The following is a 15,048-nucleotide window of genomic DNA, read 5'->3' as shown; positions in this document are numbered from 1 at the left end:
AATTCTGTACCCAAAAAAAAATTGAACTCAAATTTTCTCTTTCCAATTTGTAAGCATTTACGAATCTCGAAAACTCTGTAATTTCTTTGAACAGTGTAGAAAAGTTTATTGACTGAAAAAAAGATTTGATTTAATTTTTTTTGCAATTAAATAATTTTTGTAATATAATTAAATCACAATATAATTTAATCCAATTACAAAAAGACACATGTCAAGACTCATTAAAAAGAGTCTCTAAAATCTCTACTTCTAGAGACCCATTTCTCCTTCTCTCATACTTTTTCTATATTTTTAGTTTTTTTCATACAATTTTTTTTGAAGAGACCCATATGAAGACCCCCTTTGATCATGCTCTACGTCATATAAAACATCATTACATCATTCGTCATGTAAATTTATTTTTATCTTTCTTCTTTCTTTCTTCTTTCTTCCGCAAAATTTCGTTCCAAATAAAGCACATAATATGTATCTCCAGATGGTTCAAGGAAAATCAAGATCAAGTTATAAAGAAGTTTCTAGAAGACAATCAATTTATGGCTACATCAAGAAAGTGTCTAGATACAAAGAACCAATCTCCATCAATGATGATTGATAAAATCTCTCAAAATTTATTCTTGATTTATTTATGTAATTAATTTGATTTATTTTGTATTTATGTTATTGATTTGTAAAGTGAGCCTATATAAGCTCATGTTTCCCTTCATTGTAAATATAGAATATTTTTGGAAAAATAAAAGAGAGTGATGCAATCCTAGAAATATCAACTCATCAAGAATTGGTTCAAGGAAAATCAAGATCAAGTTATAAAGAAGTTTCTAGAAGACAATCAATTCATGGCTACATCAAGAAAGTGTCTAGATACAAAGAACCAATCTCCATCAATGATGATTGATAAAATCTCTCAAATTTATTCTTGATTTATTTATGTAATTAATTTGATTTATTTTGTATTTATGTTATTGATTTGTAAATTGATCCTATATAAGCTCATGTTTTCCTTCATTGTAAATATAGAATATTTGTGGAAAAATAAAAGAGAGAGTTTTCTCACTTTGAAGCTTAGGCTTTTGTTTTACTTGTCTTTTCGATTGTGTGTGATTCCTTTAGAAAACAAGTTGAATCTTTATTTTTGTGTGTGATTCACTTAGATATTGATTTGTGTTCTTATCACAAAGTCATTCCACAACTTTGTGTGGCGAACTTTGATCCATCATTCGTCTCCATCCTATCCGAGTTAGTTAGAGAGGTCCTTTAGACCAGCTATCGACTCACCCCTATTTCACATCAAGAGAGAAGTTACAATTTGTTGTAGTTCAAATATTCATAGACAAAAGAAGATAAGGATTATAACAATCAGGGTTATATAATTGTGTGGATTGTATTAAAACTCGTGGTCTACACAAGGAAAGCTGCACGAGTCTCTGTTCGATATGAATGAACGATGTTTTCGTATTTTCAGAATACTTTATTTTTTGAAAAAATAAACTGGACGGTTGAAACTCTAAATTTCAGATTGCATGCTTAACTTTAATTTTTATTTCAACTTGCATGCTGACATATTTTAGTTACCATGCATTGTGATATGCTCAAATTTACCCTAGAGCTACTGTAATACCCCTCCCCGGGGCCTAAAATTATGCGGAATGGCCGAGAGACGGCTATCGCGTAAGGATCGATCAAGACAAAGGGTAATTAATTTTTGGAGCTGAGTCAAAGTATCTAAGGACGAATACAAAGCTTTTGGTCGAAAAATATTGGAAGATGATCAGAGCAAATCGGAGTTGGCACGGTGGTGCAGTTTTTGACCGATGGTCAGACGTGACCGCAAGCGTACCGTATCGTCCGCGTCCGTCAGCTACCAGGCAGGCAGCTCTACCAATTCCTATGGATAAGGACGAAAGTGGATAAGGATGGACGGGGAGATAAGCTCGCCCAAGCTTATTCGATAGGAAAGGATAGGCTTTTGGATAAGCTCGGCCGATCCTATCCGCCATGTGTCGCCGTCCGGAGCTGGGTTAGTGTCCGCACATGTGTCGCGCTCTGGTGATGCCTATCCGCCACCTCATGCTTCCACAACCGACCTTGGGCACCTATATAAACCCCCCTTACCCCTTCATTTGTTTCCTCACACCAAAATAGACCCAAAACCTTCCCGCTAAGCTCTAGGCCGTAGGAGTTCGAGTCGGGTAGTCCGGGTAGTCCGAGAAGTCCGGATAGTCAGGTAGTTCGGTAAGTTAGTCCCTCCCTTAGTTTTATTTTATTTTTAGAATATTTTTATAAGGGTTTTGGTTCGGTCCAAGCTTAGATTTATCGCGTCGGCGAAAGCTTGGTCGGATCGGGGCTAGCGTAGGCGTCAAGGGTAGAATGTCGTTCTCGCGACATTAGGCCAAGGTGAGTTTTGGTTATGTGTGTTGCATGTGGTTGCATGTTGTTCGAAGAACGCATGTTAACCAGCTTAATTGTTTAATTGTTTAATGCGAACTAGAATTAAATAGGGATTTAAATGATTGCTTGTGGTTCTATTCATTTATTTGCAATAGGCTAGATTACATTGAGGTTAGGTAATTATACTTGGTATAATTATTGCGTTGTTGCTTGTTGCTTGTTTATTGTTCCATTATTGCTTGTTGTGTGCTTGCATTGTGTGATTGCTTGCTTGCATTGTTGTTATGCTGCTTGTATGATTGTCGATATAACGTTGCGATGGTATAGCCGTGATGCTGGACGTTAAGTCGCATTGCCGTTATGCTGTCCGATTGTTATATTACTGCTTGCTTGCATTGCTTGTTTGCATTGTGTGATTGCGTGTTGATATAGCATCGCGATGGTATAGCCGGGATGCTGGACGGTTAGTCGCATTGCCGTTATGCTATCCGGTTGCTATATTATTGATTGCTTGCTTGTTAGTTACTAGTGTTGCATGAATAGTAGATTATGCATGTTAGTATAGTAGCGTACTTGATGCTTCCCAAAGGCCGTAGGTTAGTAGTGTGTGCATAGTGGTTAATCCCTACACACGAACGATACGATGACTCGGAGATGACGGGGTCGCACCCTATGGCCGAGTGCTGCATGACGATGTAGCCTGAGTTACCACCACAATATGGAACTCAGAACGAGTGATGTTTTGTACTTGTTTAGCCTGTGTGGCTACTTGTATAGGTGTTCACGAATTATGGGAAGGGAAGGTCAATACGCAGGGCCCTAGGTGGATTGATTGAGTAGATGATTGCATGCATGTTTAATTATATTGTTTGCGTATACTCGTTGTAGTATACATTGTTTGTTGTTTGCATTGCTTGCTGCGTGTTGATTGTTATTTTGGGTTTTTGGGGATGGGATTGATTACATGCTTAGGGGAGCCCGAACTCACTGAGTGATTAGCACTCATCCCTCACTCTCTCTTGCAGGTAACCTTAGTGGGGAGACCTTAGGGGTAGCAAAGGACGTTAGGCCAACCGGTGTAGATTTTCTTGCCTTTGTAAGATATAGTTTTGTGTATATATTATGTATTACTCGATTTAACATTATCAATAAAACGATGTTTTCTTAAAACCCCGTGTCTCCCAATGATATTTATTAGTCTAGTCCGGACTAATCACAACTCGCGCGTCGCGGTACGGGTTGCAAAGCCTTAGGCCATGATTCGTGAGGAACGGGCATCTGCAGTTGGACGGCTTGGGCGATCGGATGTGTTCCGGGAACCTCGGTCGGCCGGCTGCGGGCGTCCTATACGTGATGCTCTTGGTCTGTTCTTGGCCTAGAACGGGTCAGGGGTGTTACAAGAGTGGTAGAGCATGGTTCGTCATGCTTACGGGACGCACAGTTTTCAAACGTTTTATCGAGTAAATGAGTCGCAAAGGCAAATTAGGAAACCGGTACGTCCTTTAGTAGTTAGGTATATAGGATAGGATGGGTTAGGTTTTACCCTTGGATGTTGACTGCAGATGTCTGTTCAGAAGGTTGAAGAAGGACGACTATGGGGACTAAGCTCAGCGGAAGAATCAGCTACTTCCATTAAGCCATTGGATGAATGGATGGATGATCAAGAGTTGGGGCCAAGTAATATGATGGACCAAGGACATGATGAGTTGGAATCTCAAGAAGGTTTGTCACTGGAATCATCATACAACCTCATGATGAATTCTTTGGTAGAAGCAAATACACAACCAAGTGTATCAAGGTCATCCGAGTTTCTAGATATTGCAACGATAATGAAGAAGCTGGTAACAAATTACTTTAAAGGTGGAAGGAGTACATTCGCAGCTAATTCATGGTTACAAAGCCTAGAGAAGAACTTCTCCGTAACGAAATGCCCAAAGGAGTACAAGAAGGACATTGCCGTATACCATTTGAAGAAAGATGCAGCTAATTGGTGGACCAACTTAGAGAAGCAGTACAGAGACAAGGAGCCAACGTGGGAAGACTTTAGAAGAGAGTTCAAGACGAAGTATTTTCCACAAGAAGTAAGAGAGAAGTTAGAAGCCAAATTTTTGAAGCTAGAGCAAGCTGAGAGAAGTGTACGAAAATACGAAGCAGAATTTTCGAGACTTCAGAGATATACATCTTACGGTGATGAAGACAAGGCAGCCACAATTCGAAGATTCATGCGTGGCCTAAGACCGGAGATTCGAAGCAGACTACAAGCAGTAGTTTTCTCAAGTCTGCCTGAGTTAGTCGAAAGAACAGTGAACGTAGAAGAATCCGTAGCCGCAGAGAATGATGCATTATCGCAAAATTATGGTGGCAGTAGTTCGAGATTAAAAGGAGGCCAATCAAGAATCCAAAAGAAGGAGAAGAACAAGAAAGGATGTCGTAAATCAAGAATGAAGAACATTAAAGTCGGATGTTATCTATGTGGTCAGTTCGGGCACTCATATTGTGCGTGCCCAAGTATGAGATAATATCAACCATCTGCCCCAGTCCTTAAGATATGGTCATTAAAAGGCACCCTACCCAACTACGCATCCATTCCATCAAAGGTTATTATCAACTCGTCCCCCACTGGTCTGTCCTCAAGGAAGAGATAGATAGGCAGAAGGTAGAAGTGAATCGCAAGATTTTCCCTTAGGATTAGATTACCCAAACCTTCATGGCCTGAAAAGGTCCCGCAAGAGGTAAGTATGGGTTCTAACTATTCCTCTGATTGTGTGATTGTGTGGTTGTGTGGAAATTGCTTGCTTGTTTATTTTACTTGCATAGTGTTAAAGTAGGAACATTTGGGAATTGGTAACCCCAAGTGTGTGTGCTAGCTTAGAAGGTCGTTTTAATTTTTTTTGGGTAGTCTGAGTAGGTAGAATGTTAGGATTGTAATTTTTGGGTACTCCCAAAAATTTAGAAATCTGGGTCAGAACCATAGAGGTGAGGAAACCCTAGTTGTTTAGGAAACCACCCTTGAGGCTTGTGGAAGTGAGGCGGTGGAAATGAGGAAAGTGGAAGTGGTTAGGCTACCAAGCGACATACAAGAAAGACCGAAGATTGGTCTAAGGGGAGGAGCCGCAAAGCCAATCAACCAGAAGTCCAAAGAGGTTGCAAGAAGATCATGAAGACACCAAGGAGAGGAGCCAAGACTAAAGAAGCCGATCAGCGAGAAGTCCAAAGGAGTTGCAAGAAGATCATGATTGAAACTCCCAGAAGAAGAATCCTGATGGGACGAGTAACTTTAGGCAGGCCACCGGACGGGCAGTTTTGGTAAGTGGTCGATAGCGAGTGGTCGGGAAACCAGATGTAGGAGTGGTACGAGGACGTGGGTGACCGAACCAGACGTGTTGATGGGTTAAGTGAACGTGTGGACCCTGGGTGGTCACGGTTCTACAAGATCATCACCGTTGGTAGCGGTAATGTCCCATAGGGTGTGGGATGTGTTTCACCCAGTATCGTAGCCATTACTTCTCATCCCTTACTAGACGCTGCTTAGGTACCATTACCAAACAAGCCGCTATGTGTCTACTGAGCTTTACTTGTGCCTGATGGATTGGTTGTCGGATCGATGATTCTAAGCCTTAGAATTCAAGGACGAATTCTTTTAAGGGGAGGAGAATGGAATACCCCTCCCCGGGGCCTAAAATTATGCGGAATGGCCGAGGGACGGCTATCGCGTAAGGATCGATCAAGACAAAGGGTAATTAATTTTTGGAGCTGAGTCAAAGTATCTAAGGACGAATACAAAGCTTTTGGTCGAAAAATATTGGAAGATGATCGGAGCAAATCGGAGTTGGCACGGTGGTGCAGTTTTTGACCGATGGCCGGACGTGACCGCAAGCGTACCGTATCGTCCGCGTCCGTCAGCTACCAGGCAGGCAGCTCTACCAATTCCTATGGATAAGACGAAAGTGGATAAGGATGTACGGGGAGATAAGCTCGCCCAAGCTTATCCGATAGGAAAAGATAGGCTTTGGATAAGCTCGGCCGATCCTATCCGCCATGTGTCGCCGTCCGGAGCTGGGTTAGTGTCCGCACATGTGTCACGCTCCGGTGATGCCTATCCGCCACCTCATGCTTCCACAACCCACCTTGGGCACCTATATAAACCCCCCTTACCCCTTCATTTGTTTCCTCACACCAAAATCAACCCAAAACCTTCCCGCTAAGCTCTAGGCCGTAGGAGTTCGAGTCGGGTAGTCCGGGTAGTCCAAGAAGTCCGTGTAGTTGGGTAGTTCGGTAAGTTAGTCCCTCCCTTAGTTTTATTTTATTTTTAGAATATTTTTATAAGGGTTTTGGTTCGGTCAAAGCTTAGATTTATCGCGTCGGCGAAAGCTTGGTCGGATCGGGGCTAGCGTAGGTGTCAAGGGTAGAATGTCGTTCTCGCGACATTAGGCCAAGGTGAGTTTTGGTTATGTGTGTTGCATGTGGTTGCATGTTGTTCGAAGAACGCATGTTAACCAGCTTGATTGTTTAATTGTTTAATGCGAACTAGAATTAAATAGGGATTTAAATGATTGCTTGTGGTTCTATTCATTTATTTGCTATAGGCTAGATTAGATTAAGGTTAGGTAATTATACTTGGTATAATTATTGCGTTGTTGCTTGTCCCTTGTTTATTGTTCAGTTATTGCTTGTTGTGTGCTTGCATTGTGTGATTGCTTGCTTGCATTGTTGTTATGCTGCTTGTATGATTGTCGATATAACGTCGCGATGGTATAGCCGTGATGCTGGACGTTAAGTCGCATTGCCGTTATGCTGTCCGATTGTTATATTACTGCTTGCTTGCATTGCTTGTTTGCATTGTGTGATTGCGTGTTGATATAGCATCGCGATGGTATAGCCGGGATGCTGGACGGTTAGTCGCATTGCCGTTATGCTGTCCGGTTGCTATATTATTGATTGCTTGCTTGTTAGTTACTAGTGTTGCATGAATAGTAGATTGTGCATGTTAGTATAGTAGCGTACTTGATGCTTCCCAAAGGCCGTAGGTTAGTAGTGTGTGCATAGTGGTTAATCCCTACACACGAACGATACGATGACTCAGAGATGACGGGGTCGCACCCTATGGCCGAGTGCTGCATGATGATGTAGCCTGAGTTACCACCACAATATGGAACTCAGAACGAGTAATGTTCTGTACTTGTTTAGCCTGTGTGGCTACTTGTATAGGTGTTCACGAATTATGGGAAGGGAAGGTCAATACGCAGGGCCCTAGGTGGATTGATTGAGTAGATGATTGCATGCATGTTTAATTATATTGTTTGCGTATACTCGTTGTAGTATACATTGTTTGTTGTTTGCATTGCTTGCTGCGTGTTGATTGTTATTTTGGGTTTTTGGGGATGGGATTGATTACATGCTTAGGGGAGCCCGAACTCACTGAGTGATTAGCACTCATCCCTCACTCTCTTTTGCAGGTAACCTTAGTGGGGAGACCTTAGGGGTAGCAAAGGACGTTAGGCCAACCGTTGTAGATTTCCTTGCCTTTGTAAGATATAGTTTTGTGTATATATTATGTATTACTCGATTTAACATTATCAATAAAGCGATGTTTTCTTAAAACCCCGTGTCTCCCAATGATATTTATTAGTCTAGTCCGGACTAATCACAACCCGCGCGTCGCGGTACGGGTTGCAAAGCCTTAGGCCATGATTCGCGAGGAACGGGCATCTGCGGTTGGATGGCTTGGGCGATTGGATGTGTTCCGGGAACCTCGGTCGGCCGGCTGCGGGCGTCCTATACGTGATGCTCTTGGTCTGTTCTTGGCCTAGAACGGGTCAGGGGTGTTACAAGAGTGGTATCAGAGCATGGTTTGTCATGCTTACGGGACGCACAGTTTTCAAACGTTTTATCGAGTAAATGAGTCGCAAAGGCAAATTAGGAAACCGGTACGTCCTTTAGTAGTTAGGTATATAGGATAGGATGGGTTAGGTTTTACCCTTGGATGTTGACTGCAGATGTCTGTTCAGAAGGTTGAAGAAGGACGACTATGGGGACTAAGCTCAGCGGAAGAATCAGCTACTTCCATTAAGCCATTGGATGAATGGATGGATGATCAAGAGTTGGGGCCAAGTAATATGATGGACCAAGGACATGATGAGTTGGAATCTCAAGAAGGTTTGTCACTGGAATCATCATACAACCTCATGATGAATTCTTTGGTAGAAGCAAATACACAACCAAGTGTATCAAGGTCATCCGAGTTTCTAGATATTGCAACGATAATGGAGAAGCTGGGAACAAATTACTTTAAAGGTGGAAGGAGTACATTCGCAGCTAATTCATGGTTACAAAGCCTAGAGAAGAACTTCTCCGTAACGGAATGCCCAAAGGAGTACAAGAAGGACATTGTCGTATACCATTTGAAGAAAGATGCAGCTAATTGGTGGACCAACTTAGAGAAGCAGTACAGAGACAAGGAGCCAACGTGGGAAGACTTTAGAAGAGAGTTCAAGACGAAGTATTTTCCACAAGAAGTAAGAGAGAAGTTAGAAGCCAAATTTTTGAAGCTAGAGCAAGCTGAGAGAAGTGTACGAAAATACGAAGCAGAATTTTCGAGACTTCAGAGATATACATCTTACTGTGATGAAGACAAGGCAGCCACAATTCGAAGATTCATGCGTGGCCTAAGACCGGAGATTCGAAGCAGACTACAAGCAGTAGTTTTCTCAAGTCTGCCTGAGTTAGTCGAAAGAACAGTGAACATAGAAGAATCCGTAGCCGCAGAGAATGATGCATTATCGCAAAATTATGGCGGCAGTAGTTCGAGATTAAAAGGAGGCCAATCAAGAATCCAAAAGAAAGAGAAGAACAAGAAAGGATGTCGTAAATCAAGAATGAAGAACATCAAAGTCAGATGTTATCTATGTGGTCAGTTCGGGCATTCATATCGTTCTTGCCCAAGTATGAGATAAAATCAACCATCTGCCCCAGTCCTTAAGATATGGTCATTACAAGGCACCCTACCCAACTACGCATCCATTCCATCAAAGGTTATTATCAACTCGTCCCCCACTGGTCTGTCCTCAAGGAAGAGATAGATAGGAAGAAGGTAGAAGTGAATCGCAAGATTTTCCCTTAGGATTAGATTACCCAAACCTTCATGGCCTGAAAAGGTCCCGCAAGAGGTAAGTATGGGTTCTAACTATTCCTCTGATTGTGTGATTGTGTGGTTGTGTGGAAATTGCTTGCTTGTTTATTTTACTTGCATAGTGTTAAAGTAGGAACATTTGGGAATTGGTAACCCCAAGTGTGTGTGCTAGCTTAGAAGGTCGTTTTAATTTTTTTTGGGTAGTCTGAGTAGGTAGAATGTTAGGATTGTAATTTTTGGGTACTCCCAAAAATTTAGAAATCTGGGTCAGAACCATAGAGGTTAGGAAACCCTAGTTGTTTAGGAAACCACCCTTGAGGCTTGTGGAAGTGAGGCGGTGGAAATGAGGAAAGTGGAAGTGGTTAGGCTACCAAGCGACATACAAGAAAGACCGAAGATTGGTCTAAGGGGAGGAGCCGCAAAGCCAATCAACCAGAAGTCCAAAGAGGTTGCAAGAAGATCATGAAGATACCAAGGAGAGGAGCCAGGACTAAAGAAGCCGATCAGCAAGAAGTCCAAAGGAGTTGCAAGAAGATCATGATTGAAACTCCCAGAAGAAGAATCCTGATGGGACGGGTAACTTTTGGCAGGCCACCGGATGGGATTAATATGAAGAACAACCTAAGATGAAGATCTAGATAGATAATGAATCCTAAATAACAGATCTAATAATTCATAAAATCCCTGTGAAAAACCCTAAACCTAACAAGCAAACTACTCAGACATATTCAATAAAGAACAAAACATAATTTTGAATAATAAGCAATAGAGATTAAAAGAGTAAGAAAGGAGTTTAAAAATTCTTCTCTCAAAGCAGTTCAGATCTCTCTCTCTCCAATAGCTCTCAAAAATCTCACAGGGTTGCAGGAAAAATAAAACTTGATAGAATAAAACTTAAGGGTTTGGAAAACCTAAAAACTATATATATATATATATATATATGTCCTAAAACACGTCAGGGACTAGTCTTGCAAATATGGAAAACTTCGGGCAACTTTGTAAAACTTCCAAATTTGGCTCTCTCGTCGGTTTGGACTGGGTGTCGATCGATGCTAAGGCAGTGTCGATCGACACCATCTCCTCTGATCGATTCCAAGTTGATTTCTTGCGGATTATTGCTCCAAACTGATCCAAATTGCTCCACTTTGCTCCTTCCATGCTAAAAACCTGTAAAGACTCAAAAACAATCTAGAAACAAATGAAAAGACACTAAAAGACTCCTTATATCATGGTTAAAAACTACAAAAACCATGATATATCAACTCCCCCAGACTTAGCATTTGCTTGCCCTCAAGCAAAACATAAACTTAGACCTGTGAAAGAGGTTTGAAAACAGAGAACTCACTCAATTGCAGATTATTCTTATTCACACTCTTCATTTACATGACTCAAGAACTTACTTCTTATACTCAACCATGATAAGCATCAACATTCCTTACTCAAATACCACAATTCCTTGGAATCTCTAAAATCTCCATTGTCATCTCATTAGTCAATATTAAAGCATAAATAAGGTGAATTCTTACCTTGGGTGTATTGATCAGTGGCATGTGGACTCTCTTCAGGCCAAGACATTCTTCTTACATCTCCTTTCATCTCCCTTTTCTTACTTCCATTATTATTATTTTTTTTTTTTTTTTCAAAGGTGTAAGCGAATACCGGGGTCACCGGTAATTTACCTACCCCTCGCTTCCAAGCTTTGTGTGATCATTTGACTCAAGAGTAGAATAATGAGGTCACTGGTAATTTACCTACCTCTCTAAACTGATCAAAATCATCTCATCTTTTATTCTCTCTTTTTCTGATTTTTTTTTTTTAAAAGCACTGAAGGGAAGAAAGAGGGGAGACATACTTTGAAAAATTGCATTGTCTTGTATGGCCTGAAGAAGAAGTCTAGTCCACTGATTTCCAACCCCAAAGTAAGAGATTAAGTCCGGTTAAAATCCTGATAAAAGTTGAGACAACGTTAGATCAATCATATATCCATTGAATAAGGGCTTTCAGGATTGTTGATAAGGCTCATAGTCTTTCTAAGCTTCAGTTCTGAGATCAAGCATAAACAAGTAATCATTAGAGTGTTAGCCAAATAAGAGAAATCATTAGTCAAGATCATAATTCCCAAAGATAAAAAGAAAAATTTGAAAAATTTGACTCAAACTTCATGGTTTTGACTGATACAACTGAAACTCAAAAACAGAAAACATAGTTAGTAACTAACCTCCCCCAGACTTAAACAACACTGTCCCCAGTGTTATCAAGTAAGAGGAAAGCAAAAATAGAAATAAAATAAACAAAAATCAAAATCAAAAGAAAAAGAAAACCTACCAGTGGGTTGCCTCCCACTAAGCGCTTGTTTTCAGTCATTAGCTTGACTGTATTGGAGCTCAGGCATCCGGGGGAGCAGAACATGGCATTGAAGTCCTCTTCATCCAAGGTGGTGTATAAGCTTTAGGTGCATGAGGTCTGCCAAGGATGTTAGGAACAGGACCAGGGCGGGACTTAGGTATGGGAGGGTATCTCTTCTGTCCTGCAAAATCATCAACAGAAGAAACAAGCGCTCTACGAAAATCTCGTGGCTTGGTTAACTGCAAAACAGTTTTTATCTCTTTGAAATTCTTGTTGATGATAGGAGGAAGTTTAGGAGAAAAAGATGCATACCTTGGCCTTACCTGAGGGCTCTAGAGTGTGGATTGATGACTCTTCTGTTTGGGAACAGGTTTCTGATTTGGAGCATCAGTTTTGGACAAGCTTTGTCGCGGTCGTGGAGGGGTGTCGATCGATACCCTCTTAGTGGCATTGATCGACACTGAGCCTGATGCTCGTGTTGCAGAAACTTTTTCAACAGAAAAGTCTGTCCATCAATAGTAGGAGCCCTCCTCAGCTTATCCATCTCAAAATGCATACTCAATCCATCCACATTCAGTGTTATTTGTCCCTTCTGCACATCTATGATGGCAACGGCTGTAGCCAAGAAAGATCTTCCTAAGATGAGAGGATCTTTAGGCTCTTGATCATACTTCAGCACCACAAAGTCAGTGGGAATCATGAAGTTGCCAACCTTAACTGGAATATCCTCTAAAACACCTTCAGGAATTCTTCGGGAGCGATCAGCCAAGATAAGAGAAATCTGAGTTGGCTTGAATTCTGTCATCCCAAGTCTCACAGCAACATAATGTGGCATCAAGTTGATGCTAAAGCCAAGGTCACAAAGTGAGTGATAAAACCTTCCTGCTGAGATAGAGCAATCAAGTACAAAGCTTCCAGGATCTGGTAACTTCTTAGCAGTCCTACATTGAATGATTTCACTCACTTCCTTAGAGACAACCACCTCCTGCTTTCTCTCCTTCTTCCTCTGAACAGGCTGGTTCAACAGAATTGCACTAACATCCTTAGTTAGCAAGGCTCCTTCTTCAGGGCTCAAACCATTGGATACCATTCTCTTCACATAGCGTTTAAGAGGTGGTGAAAGCTTCACTGCATCAATTAAAGGCATCTCAATCATCACCTTATCCATCATAGCCTTGCATCTAGCTTCCTCCATCTCTTGCTTAGACTTTCTTGGCTTGGGAAAAGGAATCTTAGGCATGTAGACCCTTTCAGCAGCTGGAACCTGAGATTTTGCGGTTTCTGGGCTTGTCTGGGATGAGTGTCGACCGACACCCAGGTGGTGTCGATCGACACCATCATCTGAAGTCGAGGATTTGGTCGATTTTTCACCCAGTTCGACAGAAGCAATTTCAACATTATCTTCATCCCTCACAGATATGGCATTACAAGCATGCTTGGGGTTTGACTCAGTTCTTCCAGGAAGAAAACCCTCTTGTTGTTTGACAGACCCAGCAGTCTGAATAACCTGATTCTCCAACTTCTTGACATGAATGTTCAATGCTTCTATCTTCCCATTCAGCTCAGTGTAGACATTGTCAATCTTTCCATCGAATGTCACTGTCAAATGCTCCTGACCTTGTAGAAGCTGCTCAAGCATGGCCTCCATTCTACTCTCAGAAGAGGTCTTAGGAGGTGGAGACTGATAAGATGAATTCCCATAGGTTCTTGTATAGCCATTGTTCTGTTGCTGCTTCTGGTCACCATTGTAAGGTCTGTTTCCTTGCTGATTACCGAATCTCTGTCCCTGATACCCAGCTCCATACACATAGTTGACATTCTCCTCTGAATTCTCTGGCTCTGGCTCAAATGTCTCAACTTCAGTAGCAAATTGGACTGACTTCTTTCCCACAAGAAGATTGTGCACTGAATCAAGCTTAGCATTAATAGAAGCTAGCTGATTTGAATCATATCCTCCATGTAATCTCTTCCTTTCAGCATCTGCTCTCTTAGTACTATTGCTAGCAGCTAAGTTCTCAATCAACAATTCAGCATCTTCTGGCATTCTTGTCTTGAAATTCCCATGACTTGCAGTATCTAAAGCCAACTAATACTCCCAGTCACACCCTCTGAAGAAGATACTTAGCAATTGAACCCTTGAGAAACCATGGTGTGGACAGTCCCTTTGGTAAGCCTTGAATCTCACCCAAGCTGCTTTGAAGGCTTCATCTGGTCTTTGCTTGAAAGAAGACAGCTTGATTCTCAACTCATCTGACATTGCATCATCATAGAAGTGGTTGAGGAAGGCCACCTTGACATCACGCCAGCTTGTCAATGATCCCGCAGGCAGCTGTTTCAACCACTGAGATGCCTCTCCCGCAAGTGAGTAAGGGAAGAGTTTGCAGAAGATGTAGTCCTCAGTCACCCCATTAGCCTTGATGCTAGTCACCAGATCCTCAAAATGCTCAATGTGATCCAAGGGCTTCTCATTGGGCAAAGCAGAGAAAGGTCTTTGCCCAACTAGTTGAAAGTACGCAGGTTTCAACTCAAGATCATTCCTCTGAAAAGGGGGAGGAACAATAGCAGACCGGTTCTCATACACCAGATCAGCCCGATTGTAGTCAGCAATGGTCCTGATCAGATCCCGGTTGTTCTCCTGTCGTCGAACGGGGTTCTGTACGTGGTTGGCAGCTCCACGCACGTCTGCAGGTGGGTGTCGATCGATGCCACCTGGTTGGTGTCGATCGACACCAAGATCCGGATCATCAACGACACCAGCTTGCTGGTTCACAACAGCCTGCTCGTTGACAACAGGTTCAGGAATCACGTTTCCTTCTGCATCAAGCTTTTGGCCCTGCTCATTGCGCAAATGGCCCTCTTGATCCCTCAAAACACCAGCCTCATCACGCATCAGAATGATCGTATTAACCATCTTCAGAGATTTGGCTGCTTTTCTGTTCTCACGCTCAAGTTTTCCCAACTCTTGGTTTGAAAGCTTCAGAATTGGACCAGTGTTGTTGCTCCTTGTGTTAGGCTTATTAGGCATACACCTGAAACACACAAGAGAGAAGAAAACAAAAGCGTGTTAGTTTGAAAATAAAAAGAAAAATTTAGACAAAATCTAAAACTCAAATCTAATGGTAGATTTACCCTAGAGATACTCTCTCAAATTTTGATATGCTCAAATTTACCCTAGAGATACTCTCTCA

The 15,048-nt window shown here is 41.7% G+C and overlaps 1 pseudogene; it reads left to right on the top strand.

Moving 5' to 3' along the window:
• The first annotated feature begins 14,001 nt into the window (after window positions 1–14,001).
• On the top strand, window positions 14,002–14,102 carry LOC147919817 (small nucleolar RNA R71; annotated as a pseudogene).
• The last annotated feature ends 946 nt before the right edge of the window (window positions 14,103–15,048 follow it).

The sequence above is a fragment of the Camelina sativa genome, chromosome 20 (genome assembly GCF_030686135.1).
Source record: "Camelina sativa cultivar CO46 ecotype springtype chromosome 20, ASM3068613v1".
NCBI classification, from domain to species: domain Eukaryota; kingdom Viridiplantae; phylum Streptophyta; class Magnoliopsida; order Brassicales; family Brassicaceae; genus Camelina; species Camelina sativa.
Note: the sequence above shows the minus strand (reverse complement) of the source record. Positions and strands in the feature narration are given on the sequence as shown.